At 34.8% G+C, this 19,997-nt stretch overlaps 1 pseudogene; it reads left to right on the forward strand.

Moving 5' to 3' along the window:
• The first annotated feature begins 1,188 nt into the window (after positions 1-1,188).
• LOC150007232 (ubiquitin-conjugating enzyme E2 variant 1 pseudogene) lies at positions 1,189-19,775 on the forward strand (annotated as a pseudogene).
• Positions 19,776-19,997: the final 222 nt, after the last annotated feature.

Consider the following 19,997-nt stretch of genomic DNA (forward strand, 5'->3'; position numbering starts at 1 on the left):
TTCTTAAGAGCACATACTTAAGTTTCTCCTGTTAGAAAAATAATAAATGATCATTGTAGAAAATGTATAGTAGGTTGATAAACTTCAGAGGGTCAGTGAATCTTCAGAAATAGTGTGAAAAATACTGCATGGTATCCACTCATGTCCATATTTTTTTTTCTTTTCCATATTTTTACAGATTCTCAAACTGGTTTTGTGGGGGGAAAAAAGTTTCACTGGCTCTCAAGTCAATGATTAATAAATATCTCTTAATGTTTAAGCATGTGTGCTTTCTAGGCCTTATCTTTGTATTCATCTTCATTTGTCTGTCTCACTCTCTTCACCTACTTATCTATATAGCCATTAATATCAAGAATGTCTATATAACCATTTTTAGAAGAGAGGATAGTGGCATTATGCACATATTCTTGTTTGACTGTTATTTATATATTTGTAATTTTAATGTGCATTACAAGTATTCATCATGCATATTCATTAACTGATTTATTTATTATTTCACTTTCTCCCTTCCACCTACCCTCTTATGTAAGGAGCACTGGTAGTATTTTACAGTCATATTCAGTCTTTAGTGTGCTGAATACAGAAGATGGATATTGAATGAACCAGAGAAAAAATTAAAGTCACACAGAGATTGATAGAGAGACTTGTGGGTCCTTGTATTTCACCTTTTTCTGAGAACAACTTAATGTGCACAAAGAATACTTGCCTTATTAGCTGAAAGCATAATGTGGTTTTACATATCACCTGTGGGATATTAATAGGGGTACAATGGCAAGAATAGATGCTCAAGAATAGATTCTCAAGATCCATAAAAGTAAAGCATCGGGTACTTGTTTGATAACTCTCATAGTCATTCCCATCTTTCCCCCTTTTTTTTTTTTTTTTTTTTCTGAAGCATAAGGCCTGGAAGCCAACAAACTACATATCCCAGATTTCTTAGGCAACTGATTCCCAGTCATGTTCTGCTGATGAGAAGTCCTGGTTTGAATACGAAAGGTATGAAGACAAAATGATTTTTTCCCCACTTCTGGGATGCTTTGAGCAGCAGTAGCAGCAGCAATGGGCAAATCTGGATTTCTGGATCATTCTCAAGTCCTATTCACAACTGTAGAAGGAGTGCTAGAGCAACCTTGGCACTACAGCATTCATGGGCTTTGGTTGTGGCAAAGGCAGTGCCAACTGTGAGCAATGACAGATCTCCAGGCTGACATTGTGTGTGTGGGCATGCTGATGGATCTTCTGTTGGCTGCAGGTGGGAACATATCCTTCAGGGAACTGTGTAAATGAGAGGGATAGAGTAATACACCAAGAACAGGCAGCTTAAACTTATATTTATAACCCTGCAATGGTTTTTTAAGTCACTTTAGCTATTTTTTTTCATGTATGATTTAGACACGTAAAAAGTAGCAAAGCAATATTAACAAACATTTCAGGGTTATAAATTTACAAAAGAAAGCCTTCATTAATGAACAATAAGATAAAGTCACTTTAAGAGGCTTTGTAATTGTGGGAATCAGAGAAAATTTTAAATGCTATAGTGTCCTGATTAAGTTGAGAATTTAGTTCTGAAGAATGTTTTAAGAGGCAGGAACAAGTTTCAATTTGCCTGTAAAGCCACTTCTCAAGAATGGAATGATATTAATGAATGATGTTTAAGATGAAAAGTACCTAAAGTACCATAGAAATCATCAGAGTAATACCCTCTTTCCAAGGGAACAAAATGATAGTTCTGATGGTGATTTGTTCAAGTTTACAGGACTATTTGAAACAAGCACACAGATTCTTTTTCTGTGGAGCCGGGTACGTTGCTATAAGTAGAATGGTCAGAACAAAGGAAAACCCTGAGTGGCTGTGCTATACTTCTTTCCCAGGAAGGTTGACTTGAAACCTTACTAGATCACCAGATCAGAGAGAAAAGTTTGATGCTTTGGAAAATCCATTTGGGGCATTTTGCAGAGTTCCCATGAATTCATGCAGACAAGAGCTGATTGTTTTTATGTTATAAATGGCATTAGTTAATTTCACATGTATGTAAAATCTCCCTTCTTGAACAGATGTTCTTAGGTGATCTTGTATCAGTTTTTTTGAACCTATTTTACTGACCTTTATGAAATGGCTATATTTTAGGCCCAAAACGGTCATATATCAGCAATTTCACATGGTGCAACCTAACAAAAAGGAGTTGATTTTCCCAGTAGGGTTTGATTTAAGAAAAATCAAAACATTCCAAATGCATCATACATTGGGAAGACTTGGCTAATATTACCTTAAAGGTATAAATTTTCTGAGATCTTCAATGGCTGTTTGATTTTATGCTCATTCTCTAACTCCAGCATCAGGTGACAGCCAGTCAGCTCATTGAGTGTATAAAGTACTTTTGTATTGGGTCAAATTACAGGAGAGAATTTAGAATGTACACTCTAAAATACACTGGGAGACTTGCATGTTCAAATCTTGGAATAGATTCGTGCATGGCCAAAACTGACTGGGAAGTTTTCATCAGGTGGAGGCCAAGGTCCAGGAGACAAGACCACAGAATTAAGGTAGTTAGGAAAGTCCACAATTTGTATAACTTTTTTCTTAGGTATTAAATAAATTCGTAAAGTAAAACTACAAAAAACAAAATAAAAGAAACCCTCCATTTGCACTGACCTCTTTCTTTCCCACCTCCCACTCTCCTTTTTATGTACATATGTTTAAAGAACTCTATCACAGATGATGTGAGGCTGTGAAAGTCTTGCTAACTGATAATACTTGGAATGCAGGCTGATCAAAAGCACTGAGAAAGATACTTGTCTAGTGATCAAAACACAAGATAAATGTGTTCATTACAGTTCAATCTAAATGGTGACCATGAACCTCTCTGGTAGATAAATCTGTATTTAGACAGTACATTAAAAAAGACGTTAACAATTTTAAATGCATCATTAAGCATTTTATTACCCTTACCTATTGGCTTGAAAACAATACTGGGAAAGAAAAATATCCAAATTAATATACCTTTCTGTTTTATAACGTATATATATATTGACTTAATTTTAAGCTAATTAATTTTTTTAAAATATCAGGATCAGCAGTATAGAATTAGAATGATATGTCTCTAGCCCTGACTGATGTGGCTCAGTGAACTGGAAGTCATCTTGCAAACTGAATGATCACCTGTTGAATTCTGGGTCAGGGCACGTGCCTGGGTTGTGGGCCATGTCTCTAGTTGGGACATATGTGAGAGATAACCAATTGATATTTCTTTCATACATCAATGTTTCTCTCTCTCTCCTCTCCACCTTCACCTTACTCTAAAAATAAATACAGTTAAAAAAAATTGTATGTTTCTAACTATACTGCATATTTTTAACAATTAAACATGCTTTATAAAATGTAATTTCTTGTTCTTTCTTAACTCATTTTTGCTGTGATTTTAAGAACATGTTAGTTAGGATTTATATCCCCAAAATTGATCATTTTAAAATATTAATATAAAAATGTATTATTAGAAAACTGTAATATTTGTATTTTCTAAAAGCTATATATAAAGAAAAAGATATGATTTTATGGAAGTGGTATGGATTTTTACATTATTTATTCTAATTCTAGCAGTTAGGGTTCAGGCAGAAAATTGGAAACCATTTTCACTCTTCAAATCATAAGAAATTGAATAAAAGAAATTGATTATTCAAATGATGGAAAACTGTGAAGCCAAAAAGAGTACAGTGACTGAATCAAGAGATTAATAGAGCAGGAAACTGTAACCACCCTAGGGCTAAAGGGACAGTGAGAAAAGCCCATTGAAAGCACAGAAGCCTGGAACCATAGCAAGGGCTGCTCAGAAACTGCTGGGGCAAACACAGAGGGTCTGTGTGATGGGAGGTGAAACCACAAAAGAGCTGCAGCCACTGTTGGATAACCAGCCAAAAGAAAAAGGGAAAGAGTACTTCCCTGTCATTCTCCTGTCTCTACCCATCCCTACCAGTGTTTTCCATGGGCTAAGTAGGGAGCCAGTTGAAGAGGGAGCCTGTACAATGTGTTAGTGGTAGCCTTGCAAGTGTGCATCTAGATTTACTCGTGGAGGGAGAGTAAGACTGATGGTGTCAGAGGCTTCTCTTCTGAATCTAGCCCCGTGTAGTTCACACATTTCCAGAGGGCAGCACCCAGCCAATTGACACAGCAGAGATGTTCATTTGGGCCCATTCCTGCAAGATGGGGGACTTTTTAAAAGCATAACTGCAGCTCAAGGATATCTCCATCTGACGAGGCAAACTTTCCTAACACTGCACTGTGGTTTTATATTCCTTTGCTTAAAAGGGGTCAAGCAGGCATTAATATCTGCAGACACTCCTCACCTTCTCTTGTTCCCTCCCTCCTTTTTGTCCTTCATAAGCACTCTCCCAATAATCTCTTCCATGTGTGTTTGGTAGCTTACAAAAAGGCTTTATATCCTTCATTGGAATAGCTAATGCAGCTAAGCATGGCTGAGGTTCTCATAATTAGTCACAGAGGTCCAGAGACATTTAAATGCTCATCCAAGATAAATGCTTTGTGCTGTGGTCAGGGTTCTTGTTGACACAAACCTGGGACCGTGAAACAAAGGATAGAGTCATTGACATGTATGTCCCTGAGCATGGTGGCTCTGCAGGTCTCCTTGACGCCCAGGGCTTACAGAGTTGGTTCATCTTTCCTTCTCCCACACTGTAAAAGGCCACTTACCTTCTTATTGGCTCAGTCTAAAGAACAAAGGACTACGTACTTTCTTACTCACCTCCTATATTCTCTCCTACTTCTTATCAAGATATATCCAAATACCAACCTGTAGGTTGGGAATCTTTTTCCAAGCCTCAACTTTATCATCTCTCGGGGAATGGAAACTATACCTCTGCCTTAACTGAAAGCTGAAAGCTACGAATAAAATCTAGTTCTACTTAATGAATTCCTGTGTTTTAACTATTATAGAAAGTCCCTAATGCTGTGCTCTGCTCACAATATTAAAATTTCCTTATTTTTAAACTATCTTCAAATTAAGACTGAGATGGTGTCCACTCTATGAATTTGCCCTGAAGGTAGTCTTTGAAGTCAGTTAGTTCATTTCCAAGACCTCATATTTCCACATGTGCCTGCTCTTTTACATTAGCATAATAAATAATGGGGGAAAAAAGGTTGAATAGTTTATTTTTTCTGAAATGAAAAAAATTCTATTAATTATATTCCATTAAGAAAATACCAATTTCTCACAAGTACTAAATTTAAGCAGTGATTTCAATAGATAGCAGAGAGAAAAACATATTCAATGCTAAATTCTATTTAATCACATTTTTTATATCTCACACCGTGAATATGTTCATCATTGACTCTTTAAAGTGACTGAGGTAATTATCTTGGAAACTTATTTCATTTTGATTACTAGAAAAGCATCTTTTAAATTATTAAAATATTCAGGCACATGCAAAACCTATAATTATGTGTGTTTAAAAAGGCAGCATTTCACAGCCTTTAAAACACCTCTTCCCCAAAGGAAATAAGCAGTGTAGCTGCTACTTAGGTTATAAGGCACAGTACATTGATGGGACCCAGAGAACTCTAAGAATTGAACACACACAAAATGATTTTAGCAGGTTCAATTGGAGTGTGGTCTAACTGTTGATCTGTAGTCCTTCATGGTTAATTGAATTGACAGGCACTCAATTATTAAAATGGTAAAAACTTCCAAATTATCTATGATAAAGAGATATAGAATCTGAATAATTCAAGCTAAACCAATTATTTCTAAAGTTAAATGAAGAGGCCAGAAGGCCTCCTGCATGGGGAATATTCTAAGAATTACATATTATATTTACTTTCAACAGTTTTTCATTGTTTATATCATGTGTCAAAAATTTTTAATGGGGGAAAATGATGTGGCATCTTTAGTTGCCATATTTTAGAGGGGCATTTTAAGAGTGTTTGAATAGAGTGTGTGTTGTAGCATAGTATTGTGACTGATTCACTGTATATACTTACAAATTAGAAGGAAAGACATTAAAACCTGTAAAAAATGTAAAAAGTTTCTAAGTAGTTAACATGATCTATGAAAAATTTTTACTTTTAATTATCAGAGAGTTTAAAATATAGTGGATAAAAATATTTTTTCAATAGTAAACAGAATAAGGGAAGTACAAATAAAGTATAGGTATAGATAACCTAATTTCATTGAGCAAATTCTATATAGCCTTCCTAATACTAGCCATTCATATATTATATAAGTAGAAAACAATATAAAAATACTTTTGCATGTCCTGATTTTGTGGCCATAATCTAAATCTAAGAGTCAAAATGAGTATAATTCTATTATAGTTCACTATATCTTACTGAAATTTTAGAAGCCAAGAAAAAGAGTAATATAGAAACATATTATTTTCTTTTTTAGCCATTGTAACAAATAATAAGGTAGCAGAAACTTATTTTATAAACAAGACCACCCTGGCTGGGTAGCTCAGTTGCTTAGATAATCATCTTCATATGCCAAGACTGTGGGTTCAATCAGCGTACATACAGGGATCAAATAATGAGTGCATGAACAGGTGGAACAACAAATTGATGTATTTTTTTGTCTTTCTTTTCCTCTCTCACTTTCTAAGAAAAAAAAAGTCAATAAATATCAACAGACAACCGTTTTGACCACAGATTTATTTTAATTCTTTTATACATATTCCTGGAATCTGTTTGTTTTTTCTGATTTATACTGGTATATTTATTTGCATATTCTTTTCTTCTTATTAAAAACCCTTTTGGAAGAATTAAATATATTGTAGGAGTAAGATACTAAATAATTAAATTGACAGCAGGCATTTGGTGATGAAGTTTGTGTGGGAGCCTTCGGCTGGTTCACAGTTATGCAAGAGGTTGCTACTTACAGCTTACCAGGATTGAGAAAAGAGGCCAAGGGCAATTGGCAACTGAAAATAGAGTCTATAAAGTGGTTGTAATGAACAATATAAACCAATAAAGAAGATATAAATAGATATCTGCAAACACCTAAATCATTTAAACAGTGAGGAAAAAAAAAACCCTATTTTTCTAAATCAAAAGTATTTAAATCTTGTCAACTGCAAATGGCATAATATTGAGAGGGATAATGATAATAAGAATTGGAGTGTTTGTAATATTCAAACTGTAAGAAAAAAAAGGTCTTTTTATTATTAGAAATCTTATTGAATAAGTTTCCGTTGTGTGTAAAAAATATAAAAGGCATTGTTCTCATTTCTACTCCACAGGATATTTTATTGAATCATGATCTGGAAGAATAGGTTAATAGTTATTTAATAACATTTTCACGTGAGCTTATATAGTATGGATATAAATACAAATAGGTTGTGGAATCTAAGACAGAATAATAAAAAGTAGTCAAACATAAAGAAATCATGATATGTTAAAACACACACACTCAACTGTGTGGAAACACATACTACTCGGAGCTTAAAAGACAGCCTGAGAGAATTGCTACATTACAATACAATACTTTTCACCCATTTCATAAAAACTCTCAACAAAGTAGAAATAGAGGGAACATACCTCAACATAATAAAGGCTGTGTATGACAAACCCACAGCCAATATCATACTCAATGAACAAAACTACAAGTGTTTCCCTTAAGATTAGGAAAAAGACAGGGAGGTCCATTTTCACCTCTCTTATTCAACATAATACTGGAAGTCCTAACCATAGCAGTCAGACAGGAAAAAAAGAAAAAAAGAAAAAAAAAAAAAGAAAGAAAGAAAGAAAGACAGAAAGACTTTCAAATTAGAAAAGAAGAAGTAAAACTATTATTATTTGCAGATCACATGATACTACTGTGTATAACAAACCTTAAATATTTCACAAAAAAAAACTACTAGAATTGATAGATGAATTTAGTAAAGCAGAAGAATACAAAAATAAATATCCAGAAATCAGTTGCATTTTTATACACTAATAATGATCTATCAGAGAGGGAAACTAAAAAAACAATACCATTCACAATTGCTTCAAAAGGAACAAAATAACTAGGAATAAATTTAACCAAGAATGTAAAAGATTTGTACTCAGAAAATTATAAGACACCAAAGAAAGAAACTGAAAAAGATGCAAATAAGTGGAAGCATATACCATGTTCATAGATAGAAAGAATTGACATCATTAAAATGTTCATATTGAGAGAAGGGGTGGGTTGGGGGGGGAGCAATGGGGGAAAAATGGAACAACTGTAATTGAAAAATCAAAAAAATAAATAACTAAATAAAGCACACACACACAAAAATGTCCATATTACTCAAAATGTAACTGAATGCATGTCCAGCTGCATGCTCCCATGAAAGTCAATACTGCAGAGGCAGGTGCTAATGTCAAAAAAAGTTGTTTATTCAGGTGAGGCCATGTGGAAGATGTGGGACTCATGTCACAAAGCCCATTTCCTAGGACAATGGGGGACTCACATCTTAAAGCCCATCTCCACATTTCAGTGGGGGCATAGGTTTTTATACCAAGAGAGAGGGGAACAGAACAAAGAAATCAAGGGAGGGGATTGAAAAGTTCTCCACTTGCAGATGAGCACACCATACATTCTGATAAGGCAAGTGATGGTCAGTGTGAGTCATTCTTGTTTAGTCATCCTGGCTCCACAGCATAAGGTTGGTAAATATCCCAGAACTGGGATGCCTGAAGGTTGGAGTCTTTGTCTTTTGAAGTTAGTTCCTATGTTTCTTATACAAATATGTTGTTTATCTATAAGCTACACATTAGTCAAAGTCAGCATTTACAGAAACAATGTCAAAAGAATTGTAGAGCGTGTTAAAATTCCCCACTGTTACAACAGTAATCTATAGATTCAGTGCAATTCTTGTCAAGATACCAATGGCATCTTTCACAGAAATAGAAAAAATATTACAAAATTTTATATGGAACCACAAAAGACTCTGAATAGCCACAGTAATCTTGAGAAAGAAGAATAAAGTTGGAAGAATTATACTACCTGATATCAAACTACACTACAAAACCACAGTAATCAAAACAGAATGGTACTGGTATAAAAACAAATATATAGATTAATGGGAAAAAAATAGAGAGTAAAAATAATCTATTCAACAAATGGTGTTGGTAAAATTGGACTGATATGTGCAAAAAATTGAAACTAGACCACCTTACACCATGCACAAGAATAAATTCAAAATTGATTGAAGACTTAAATATTAGACTAAAAACCATAAAAGTTTTATTAGAGAACATGAGCAATAAAGTTATGGACATTTCTCATAACAATAATTTTTCTGATACATCTTCTCAGGTAAGAGAAACAAAAGAAAAAATGAACAGATAAGACTATATCAAACTAAAAAGGTTTTGCAGAGCAAAGAGAACCATCAACAAAATGAAAAAACAACCCACTGAATAGCAGAACATATTTGTCAATGATACATCTAATAAAAGGTTAATATCCAAAATTTATAAAAAGCTTATAAAACTCAACACCAGAAAAAATAAACAATCCAATTTTAAAAATGAGCAAAGAACCTAATTAGACATTTCTCCAAGAACATACACATGGCTAATAGACATACAAAAAAATGTTCAACATCTCTAATCATCAGAGAAATGTAAATTAAAACCACAATGAGATATCACCTCACACCTATCAGAATAACTCTCATCAATAAATCAAGAAAAAAAATGTTGCTGAAAATGTGGAGAAAAGGGAACCCTCATGCACTGTTGGTGGGAATGCGGACTGGTGCAGCCACTGTGGAGAACAGTATGAAGTTATCTCAAAAAATTAAAAATGCAACTGCCTTATGACCCAGTGATTCCACTGTTAAATTTAATAAAATCCTTTATTCTATTATACAAAACAAAAGAATATAATAGCTTCGTTAAAAAAAAATCACAATGCTATTTTATGTTACATAAGAAGATATATAAGTTATAATTTCTAAGACTCTATAATGTGAACACTAGATTCAATTTTTCAAACACTGCTATTAGCTAAGACATTTTTGAATATGTAAGCTTTTAAAACATAGGTTAGGTAAGGGAATGTCAATTCCTGGATTCATGAAGTTGAAAGCTAATGGACTTTTGAGCCAGATATATTTATATTTTAAATTTTAACACTCCTGCTACCTTGTATGATCTTGGAGAAAATACTTTATCTCCCTGCATTGCCTTGTCTACAAAATAGGGGTAATAATACCTATCTCAAGAACTGTAAATAATGTTTGAAAGCTTTATTACTCGGATTTGTTACCTCCTGTATCATATAAAACTATATACAAAATCAAATTATTTGTTATTTACAGAGCATATTCAAAACCTAAAAAAAGAGAAAAGATTGCAATGTTTAGTACAAAGCTGAACAAAGTTCAGCTTAGTACAAAGTTTTTAGAGTCAGATGATTAGTCTTAAAACCTAGACATGCTGAGGAAGGAGTGCTAAATGTGGTTATTTCTACTCTCCTGACTAAATTTTAATCATTAACACTTCTCATTCATTGGCACTTGCGCGTATGCTCTGATGAATGACCTGCAGCTGCACCTGAGGCAGCCATTGGTGGGAAAGTTGGAGAACTGGGTTTTGAGCATGTTGATTCTCAGGCAACTTGGAGATGTTAAAGCCAAGCTGTCATAAGTGGGTTTATGTATGTGTATCTACATCTCAGAAAAGGGATTTGGGCTAATGAATTAATTTGGAAATCATTAGCATATAGTTATAATTGCTCTCACAATTATGGATACATTGCCTAAGAGGAGAGCACAGAGTAGGAGGAGATGGCTTAAGACGTACTCTTGTCAAACTTATTTAAGTACAAACAGAAGAGAAGGTCCATGCAGTAGAATCTGCACTGAGAGAGTAATTAGAAAAGTGAAAGAAATCAGGGGAATTCAGGGTCATAAAAGAACCCACTGCTGCATCAAGGACATCTGAAACTAAACATACTGTGGAGCTGAGCTATAATTTTCTGTAATTTGATATAAACATGTCTCTCACAGAATCCTTGATTTTATTTCATACTGCTATAGTCCACAGGCCAAATTTCTTCCTCAGGAAAACCTCATGCTTCTCTCAAGGCCTAGCAATTGATGGGACAAGGTCCATCTAGATTATTAAGAGTAATCTCCTTTCCTTGAAGTCAACTAATTATAGATGTTAATCATATCTCCAAAATCCCTTCACAGCAACATGTACATTAGTGTCTAGTGAATAACGGGGTAAGTTAGCCTAGCCAGGTTGACCATAAAGTGACCATCACACCTGGCCTCTAGCCATACTTCAGGGCAATAGGTTTGCTTATCTAAACACATTTCTCCTGCTTACTAAAGAAAAAAGCTAGATCTTTTTATTAAATAACAGGAGGCTAAAACTTTAATATTTTATTAAGTATACCTTAGATTTCATATATGAGTATGCATACACATATAAAACTGCATTGAGCTGGACATTTAAGGCTTGTACACTTTATGTATCTTAAATGTAAATAAAACATTTTTAAGTGCACTCATGAACTCTGATTTTAGTATATATATTTGAAAAATTTAACCAAAGTGTTTTTTTCAGATACCCTGAAAAATACTTCTCACAGGTTACAAATGTAATTAATTTCCACCTATAGACTGGAAAAAATCCACATTAGTATATATTAGTTGCCGAACAGTATTTAGAAATAAACCAGCCTTGTGTACCCTAGGCCTCCAAAACCTCAATTCAAATATTTACTTCAAACCAATATAATATAGAATAACAACAATCATTTGTAGAATTTAAATTAATAAATTACTTTTTGTTTTTTAAATGTATTAAAAGATTTATAGCATCTATCTTTTTCCCTAATACACAGAGGTAATGTAGAATAGTGGTTAAAATGGAAAGATTATGCATGATTCCTCTAGGATATCATGGTAAGGACAATACCTGGATATTATACCCTGCAATGTTCAGTTTTGCTATCAGAATCACAGGAGAGATCAAGATATGCAATGACACCAACACCCTGTCATTACCTTAATTGTCAGGCCACTGCCAATGAAATGAATTTACTGGTTTATTTCTTAGTGTTTATCTTGTTATCCAAAAATTCTGATCTTCAACATCAGCAAAAAAAAATCACCTTGAGGATTTGCTATTATTCTACAACTATATGTAAAGTATATTATAAGCATTTGACTTTTGGTTCCTAACCACAAAACACATCTTGCCATTATAACTCCAGGTCAGTATTCTAAATCCCAAGGAGTGCAAAGATACAGCAGGGTATTAAGTGGAATGAAGCAATATCTTCCCATACAGTTTTTATAGATCATTTGACAGAATGAGGAAATATTTTATCTAATGAGTAAACATGTTACCTTTGCCAAAAAACGTTAAGCATAATATGATGTCAGATATACTTCTGATTCCCAGGATCTCCTAAAAAGAACTTCAGTAAAATTTCAAAAACTCCAAATGTAGAAATATACTATCAACAAAAAAAGTCTGTAACACCTTTGCTGCATTTGAAAGGCATATACACTTATAAGGATCAACAGACAGTACAGCAAGATTTCTGTGTTGACTGCATTAGAGGCATTGAAACTGTTGTCAGTGTTTAGAAATAGCCAGATCCTAATCTGTAACTTAGGAAAAATAGTTATGCTTTTGAACTTAGGTACTATAAGATATTCTGCCAAATTTCAAGACATGTCTTTATACACTATGAAAAATATATTTAGAAAAGTATTATCTCCAAAATTTATGGGACAGATAAATTAAGGCAATAGTTAAGAGATTTTCAAAGGAAAAGGCACCATAGTAAATAATTTTTTATCCATACTCCAGGCTTTTGGTAATTGTTGTCATAATTTATAGCATGCTGTAAATTTTCATAATAATTATATTTAAAATAATTCACATACATATAAGGAAATCCTTTAATGCCTAATTTTTAAGTGTAGATATTTGAAATTTTTTACACAATTTATGTGCCACTTGTCATATGTAAATTTTTTTAAAAGCAATATAAATAATAGTTTAAAAAGATGTGAATAGCAATATGTGCTGATCTGGTCATTTAAGAGTCTGAAAGCCTCATGGAGTTGATCCATATCTGACTTGTGTAGATTTTTTGGGTACCTATAAAACTTGTACAGACATTTATCTTACAAGATGTGCCTCACATCACTAGCTTATCCAGTGGTTATCACAGTCTCCAAGGAGAAAGTTGTACTTTCTTATTTTCAGGGCCTATTACAATAAAAGATACAATAATACATATAGTAAAAATTAAAATACAGTGTCTCAATACTAACTGAAATATTACAGCTTCTGTGAAACCCAAAGCAATCCCTTATTTTCCTATGACATCCTAAATAAAACTTTGAGATGGTCTCCAAAATGGGAAAGTTGTCAAGGACACCAGCTAAGAAACACACAATAGATATCACAGGGTGGTAAGCATTCCTGAGGATATGTTTTTAGTTAGAGATGCTCAAGAGAAGCAGGCTCGTATGATGTACAATGTTCTGCTTCCTCGTTTGAACTTAGTCATTGTGTAATTTAAACATGTCTGTGCAAGCACAATCTGGATAATTCACAGTAGCTCTAAAGCAAAGTATTTACCAAAATAATGTCCCTTTTATCTCAAATATTCTCTGACTTAAGAATTTAATGCACATTTAGTCGCTGAAAATGTATATTATTGTGTTAGCTGTGTGGAGGTTACAGAATGACACTACTAGAGAAATAATAATGTTACTGCCTTAGAGAAATTTATGTTAGTAAAGACAAATTTAGAATAACTATAGTAAAAAAAAAAAAGTTTAGAAGTAGAATGGACATAAATTAGTCATTAAGAGAATTTTTGCCAAAAAAAAAAAAAAAAAAGCAATGGGGAAAAAGACAGATACCCTCTTTAATGAGTAAAATAAAAAATACTGAGACTATCGAATTGTGGTAATGATGTGGAGCCACTGGAATTCTCATATGTTGCTGAGAGAAGAGTAAAGGTGGAGGCATTGTGGATAACTCTTTGGTTTTGCTTTAAAATTATGAAACAGCAATTCTGCTTGTGGATATTTATTCAAAATAAAAGAAAACATATGTCCACAAAAAGACCTGTACAGGAACATTTATAGTTGCATTATCCACAATAACCCAAAAAGTAGAAACAACCTAAATATCCATTAATAAGTGAATAAATGTATAAAGAATCATGTCATCTGCAAAAAGTGACACTTTTACTTCCTCACTCCCAATTTAGATGCCTTTTATTTCTTTATGTTACCTGCTCTAAAATGATTCTGTATACAGAAAACCCTAAAACCTTCACCCCACAATTATTAAAAACAATAAACTAATACAGTAAAGTTGCAGAATACAAAATCAATATACAAAAATTCACTGCATTCTTATATACTAACAATAATATTTCAGAAAAAAATTTTGAAAATCCCATGTTGCAATTGCAACAAAAAGAATAAAATACCTAAGAAAAAACTTAACAAAGAATGTGAAGGACCTAAATATTGAAAACTACAAAGCATTATTAAAAAAGATTGAAAAGATACAATGAAATGGAAAGGTATTCCATGTTAATGGATTGGAAGAATCAACATAGTGAAATGGGTGTATTACCTAAAGCAATATACAGATTTAATGCAATCTCCATCAAAATCTAAATTACATTTTTTTTAAAAACAGAACAAAAAAATTACCAAATTTGTATGGAACCACAAAAGACCCCAAATAGCCAAAGCAATTCTCACAAAATAAAATAAAGCCAGAGGTATCACACTCCTTGACTTCAAACTATAGTACAAAGTGAAGATAATCACAACAGCATGGTACTGGCAGAGGCACACAGACCAGACACACAAACTAATGGAACGGAAATGAGAGTCCATAAATAAATTCACATGTATATGGACAAATAATTTTTAACAAAGGAGCCAAAAATATACAATGGAGAAAAGAAAGCTTCTTCAACAAATACTGCTAGGAAAGTTGGAAAGCCACTGGCAAGAGAATGAAACTAGATTGCAGTTTGTCCCCATATACAAAAATTAGCTCAAAATTGATCAAAAACCTAAGCATAAAACCTGAAGCAATAAATTACATAGAAAAATATAGGTTCTGAACTTATGGACCTTGGTCTTAGAAAAGATTTTATGAATTGCACCCCAAAGGCAAAGGAAATAAGGCAACAATAAATGAATAGACTATATGAAACTAAGAAGCTTCTGCACAGCAAAAGTAACCACAAATAAGACAAAAAGGCAACCAACTGAATGGGAGAAGTTATTTTCAAATAACAGCTCCAATAAGTTAATATCCAAAATAGATATACGTAAAACTCATACAACTCAACACCAAACAAATAATCCAATTAACAAGTGGGCAGAGAACCTGAACAGTCACATCCCACAAGAAGACATACAAATGGTGAACAGATATATGAAAAAACGCTAAACTTCACTATCTATTATGGAAATGTAAATTAAAACTACAGTAAAAGAATAACCTAAGATCAAGACTTCCAGCCAAGATGAAGGCCTAGACAGACATACTGCATTTCCCTCCACAACTAAGAATGATAACAACTACCTCAAAACTAGAGACAACCAGAAGTTTCAGAAAATCAAGCTGCATGGAAGTCCAACAAAAAAAGATACAAAGAAGAAATACTCATCCAGACAGGTAGAAGGGGTGGATCCAGGGCGGAGAGGACACAGTGTGGTGGTGGCAGCTATGAGGGCAGCCACAGGCTGGAGGAAAGCACAGTTACATGTTTTAAAAAGTTGGAGGGACACCTGAGAAGCATTCCCAGCTCCTCACCAGATAAGCTCACCGTCCTAGCCGAAGAAAATCAAGTCTCATGCTTCTGACTGTGCAAACCAGTGGGGATTGGGACAGAAAAAAAAAAACTGCCAGTCTCTCAGCAGAGTCCACTTGTTTAAAGTGCCCCCATGGTCCTAGAAAGTATGTAGACTCACCCACTCTGGGAACAACGGCCAGAGCAATAGCTAGAGGGGTGCCAGTCCCATACAGTAGTGGGAGAAGTGCCTGGAAAAGGGGCAAGTGATGAGCAAGCAGCATTGTTCCCTCTCAAACCCCTCCCCCACATACAGTGCCACAACTTGGTGAAACAGGTCCTCCATACTGACAAATACCCAAGGCTTCACCCCTTACAACATAACAGAAGCGACACCTTACCTAAGACACAGAGGCAAATAAACACAGGAGCCTGTCAAGATGAGTAGACAGAGAAGTGTGGACCAAAAGAGGGTATGGATCAAGGATCCAGTGGGAGAACTAAGTGATGAGGAAATAGTCAACCTAAGAAATATAGAGTTCAAAACTCTGATGATAAAGATGCTCAAGGGCTTGACAGATATGCTTGAGTACAGCAAACACATAAGGGAAGAAGTGAAGGCTATGCTAAGTGAAACAAAGGCAAATCCCCACAAAATCAATAGTGAAGGGAAGAAAACCAGGGTTCAAGTCAATGATTTAGAACATAAAGAAGAAAAAAGCAGTCAACAGTACAGAATGAGGAAACAATAACTGAAAAAAATGAGGAGAGGCTTAGGAACCACTCGGACAACTTTAAATGTGCCAACATCCAAATTATAGAGGTGCTAGAAGGAGAAGGGGAAGAGCAAGAAATTGAAAGCTTATGTGAAAAAAATAATAAAGGAAAATTTCCCTAAGTTGGTGAAGGAATAAGACATACAAGTCCAGGAAGCACAGAGAATCCCAAACAAGCTAGACCCAGAGGACCACATCAAGACACATCATAATTAAAATGCCAAAGGTAAAAGATAAGGAGAGAATGTTAAAAGCAGCAAGAGAAAAGCAGAGAGTTACCTACAAAGGGGTGCATCAAAGACTATCAGCTGATTTCTGAAAAGAAACTTTGCAGGCAAGAAGGGACTGGCAAGAAGTATTCAAGGTGTTGAAAAGCAAGGAGCTACAACAAAAATTACTTTATCCAGCAAAGCTATCATTTAGAATGGAAGGGCAGATGAAGTGTTTCCCAGACAAGGTAAAGCTAAAAGAATTCATCATCACCAATCAATTATTATATGAAATGTTAAAGGGACTTATTTAAGAAAAGGATAAAAACTATGAACATTACAATGACAACAACCTCACAACTATCAACAACTGAATCTAAAAATGAAAACAAAATCCAACTAAGCATACCAGAATGGGAACAGGGTTGTGGGTGTGGAGATCATTTGGAGGGTTATCAGCTCAGAAGGGGGAAGGGGGAGAAATGGGGAAATGATGCAGGGAATAAGAAGCATAATCGGTTGGTACGAAATAGGGGGAAGTTAAGAATAATATTGGAAAGGGTGAAACCAAAGAACTATATTCATGACCTATGGACATGAACTAAGGGGGGGTGGGATTGCTGAAGGGAAAGGGGGTACTGGAAAGAGGGGAGAAAAGGGAGTAAAAATTGGAACTACTGTAACAACATAATAAAAAATATATACCTAAAAGAAAAAAAAAATAACATAAGATCAAAGACATCTCTCTGAAAAAAAAAAAAAAAAAGAGCTACAATGAGATACCACTGCACACCTGTCAGAATGGCTATTATCAACAGGACAAATAATAACAAGTATTGGAAAGGCTGCAAATGAAAAGGAACCCCCATTCTCTGCTGGTAGAAATGCAAACTGGTGCAGCTACTATGGAAAACAGTCGGCGGTTCCTCAAAAAATTAAGAATAGCATCCAAGATGGTGGAGGAATTGGTAGAAGCTACACCAAATGCCTCCCAGGACCAATGTGGAATTACAACTTAATTGTGGAGAAGTCATCTGGAATAACCAACTGAACACTAGCTGGAGAGAAGCCTTATAACCACGGACAGACAGAAAAGGTCGCTTCATCACAATGTGACTTGTAAGAAGTCAAGAGGGCTGGCTGGGCTCCCATGGGTGGCAGCTGAAGGGACTGAGAAATAACTCAGCTGCTGGATATCCTCCATAGAAGGGCAGAGTCTAAACCCCCAGCTGGGATTCCCAGCCTACAGCAACAGAGTGGAAAGTAAGATAACATTCAGCTTTAAAAAGTGAAAAGGCACAGGTGGTTTTCTTTTTTTTTTTTTTTTTGGTGGCCTGAAAGAAACAGCTGGAGATGAAGAGTTCCTAAAGGGATCACATACAAAAATATACTGGCATCCACTTGCCCTGGCCTCCGAGCAGAGAGAGGACAGAAAGGACTAGAGATGCTTAAGGAGATTTTCAGGTGGTGGCTTTGAGGAGAGAACTGAGGAAGCAACAGACCAGGTCCCACTGCTAACTCATTCCCCGTACTGCCAGCAGGCCACTCCCCTCCAAGTGGCATCAGCCTGAGGGGAAACAATAGCCCCACCCACAGTAATTAATCTGTCCCACTCTCTGTTCTTAAATCTGAAGGCTGACCACAGATTGAATAGATTAACAGCTAAAGGAGACAGACAAAGGCAGTAGATTTCTGGTAGTCTCTAACAGGCTGCCTAGGCCCAGACTGGTACATGATCTGATACCACCAAGGGCAGATCCAGGAAATACAGATCAATCTAAGAAGCAGAAACAAACAAGAAGAATCACAAAAGAGGAAAGCAAACTATCAGACATGGAATTCAAAACATGAATTATAAGGACGCTCAGTGAGTTCAGCGAGTTCAAAGAAAATTACAAAGAACTTCAGGGAAACTACAAGGAACTTACTGAGAATTACACTAGCATTAAAAAGGACATAGAAGCTATCAATAAGAGCCAGGAGGAAATGAAAAATACAATTTCTGAATTGAAGAACACAGTACAAGGAATCAAAAGCAGGTTAGAGGAAGAAGATCAGATCAGGGAACTGGCGGACAACATAGAAAAAATTTCCCAAACAGTGCAACAAAATGAAAAAATGCTGAAATAGAATAAAAATGGTTTAAGAGAGTTTCAGGAGAACATGAAATGTAATCATATCTATATCATAGGAATACTAGAAGGAGAAGAAAAGGACCAAGGGATAGAAAACCTGTTTGAAAAAGTAATGACAAAAAACTTCTCTAACTTGATGAGAGAAAAAGCCATGCAAGTTCAGTAAGCACAGAGGGTCCCAATGAAGATGAATCGAAACAGGCCCACTCCAAGATACAACATAATTAAAATGGCAACATTGAAAGACAAGGAGAGAATCCTAAAAGCAGAAAGAGAGAAACAGCTAATAACATACAAGGGAGCTCTGATAAGGCTATCATCAGATTTCTCAACAGAAACACTACAAACCAGAGACGAATGCCAAAAGTATTCCAAGCAATGAAAAACAAAGGCCTACTACCAAGACTACTCTACCCCGAAAATCTCTCATTCACAATGGGAAGTGAAATAAGAAGTTTCCCAGATAAAAGAAGTCTAAAAGAATATATCTCCACCAAACCAGCACTGCAAGAGATGTTAAATGGTCTGCTTTAAGAATATGAAGAAAGAGGCTGGCCTTCGAGTGACAGTGACACAAGATGGCAGCCACCACGGGCTCAGACAATTTATGAAAACTGAATACAAAGCCTTAAAATAGATTGTGGATCTAAATACCCAGAAGCACCCCCCTTTGTAAAATTTTTAACAAAAAAATGAATATGAATGGAGTTAATAGTTATAATGGAGTTGTGGACCCAAGACCATATCAGTGCTAGCAAAATGGCAGAATTTATATAGTATCAAAGTTGTCCTGCAGGAGTTTTGGTGCCTAATAATGTCTAAAGAAGATATGAAACTCCCTCAGCCACCTGAAGGACAGTGTTACAGAAATTAATTTAAAAAAATAAACAACAACACAGGTTCACTCTTTCCCCCATTCGATTTAAGCAGTTTTCATTTTCCATAGTAGTAAATTTTCTAGATATGTCTTATAGACCTCAAAGTACTGGAAAGGAAGCTCTTATTCAAAATCAGTTTATCTTAAGATACTGTAAATGATACTAATTTTGTCCATTTGGAATATATAAGTTGTGCTATAACAAAAACAAACAAAAAA

This window comes from Furipterus horrens, unplaced genomic scaffold (assembly GCF_987537825.1).
Source record: "Furipterus horrens unplaced genomic scaffold, mFurHor1.1.pri manual_scaffold_6, whole genome shotgun sequence".
NCBI lineage: Eukaryota > Metazoa > Chordata > Mammalia > Chiroptera > Furipteridae > Furipterus > Furipterus horrens.